At 34.9% G+C, this 1620-nt stretch overlaps 1 non-coding gene across 1 annotated transcript; it reads left to right on the top strand.

Moving 5' to 3' along the window:
• Nucleotides 1–557: 557 nt before the first annotated feature.
• LOC141568136 (U2 spliceosomal RNA) lies at nt 558–739 on the top strand. Its single transcript, XR_012491165.1, has one exon. It is a non-coding gene; the product is annotated as a U2 spliceosomal RNA (small nuclear RNA).
• The last annotated feature ends 881 nt before the right edge of the window (nt 740–1620 follow it).

Raw genomic sequence — 1620 nt, 5'->3', positions numbered from 1 at the left:
TGTAAATATGACGTATAACTAAAACAGAACTCTCTGAAGCATATTGGGAATAAAAATTCAGAGAGACTGCTATTAAATATTTTATTGTTCAAACAAGAATATTGAATCCACAATCCATTTGAATAGAGAATCTTATAATAATCCCATTGCAAGGTTTTCAAACAAAGTATCAACAATATGTGAATTCTCATGCTAATCAGTGTTTGGCAATGACTCATTAAAATAAAGTCATGGCAAACTAACCTTATCTCATTTTTAATAGTATTTCAACATTTATATCTCAGAAAAATGAATTCAGAAGGTGTATTTAATACAGTTTCCTAGTACATGGCTATTTGTCAGTTGAATTATTTTAGTGGCAAGGAGCAGTATATCCAAGTGAAAATGAGTTAAGTGGGGAGAACACACAATTCTGTCTCATAACAAAAGTCTGTTAGTAGCATCATCCTTTCATGGTTCTGGTTCCCCATCCTCAGATGTCATTTCCAGACATCACATAAACACAAGACGATATCCAGCCAAAGAAGATTGCTGTTTCCCTACAGAATCTCTTTCTTATCGCTTCTCGGCCTTTCGGCTAAGATCAAGTGTAGAATCTCTTTGTTAAGAAGGAAACATCCTTCCCAGAGGTTTTTATTTTAATTCCATTTCTCATGAATCATTTATTAAAAATGGGTCAAATACTAATACTGTAGCTCAAATAGTTCATGGAATGCCAAGTGTTTTGTATTTTTAGCTTCTAAAGTAAGAGACAGACATTGACAGAAATAAAAAAAAAAATGGGACAGAAATTCCTGATGGTTAATTGCATTGATTTCTTGTGCATGGTATAACAAATTAGTACAAATTTAGTGGCTGAAAACAACACACGTGTTATTTACAGTTCTGGAGGTCATAAATTTGAAATGGATCTCACAGCATAAAAATCAAGCTGTCACAATGTGATATAAACTCATAGATGATATATTGCAGAATTGTAGACCTGAAACCCATGTAATTCTACTAACCATTGCCGCCCCAATAAACTTTAATTCAAAAAAAAAATCAAGATGTCCATTTGGCTATGTTGCTTCTGGAGACTCTAGAGGCAAACCTGCTTTCTTAACCTTCCCAGATTTCAGAGCCTGTCCGCATCCCTTGGATTGTGAGCCCCTGGTATCTTCAAGTCAGCAATGGACAATCAAGTTTTTCCCATAATCACTCTGACACTGACTCCTCTCTCCCTCTTTCACTTTAAAGACCCTTATTATCATATTGGGCCCACAGGTAATCCAGAATAATCTCCCATCTCAAAATTAATTGATTCCATCTGCAACCTCAATTCCCGATTGTCTATTATAACATATTTACAGGTTCTGGGGATTGGGATGAGATGTATTTGGAAGGCTATTATTCTGCCTCAGTAAACCACCAATATTTGGTATCAGAGTTTTACCATGTTATGAAGGGCATAACTGTGGTAAATGTATCTACATTTATTGAGCACCTACTCTATGCCACTTTATGATGGCTAGCTGTGCACTTCACTGACTTATATTTTATTAATTTATGTCTTCATATATTTACATAGGTATGCACTTAATTTGAACTTCAGCTATCTTTTTGGGAGATGCCTGTGTA

Source organism: Rhinolophus sinicus, linkage group LG01, assembly GCF_036562045.2.
Source record: "Rhinolophus sinicus isolate RSC01 linkage group LG01, ASM3656204v1, whole genome shotgun sequence".
Taxonomy (NCBI): domain Eukaryota; kingdom Metazoa; phylum Chordata; class Mammalia; order Chiroptera; family Rhinolophidae; genus Rhinolophus; species Rhinolophus sinicus.
Note: the sequence above shows the minus strand (reverse complement) of the source record. Positions and strands in the feature narration are given on the sequence as shown.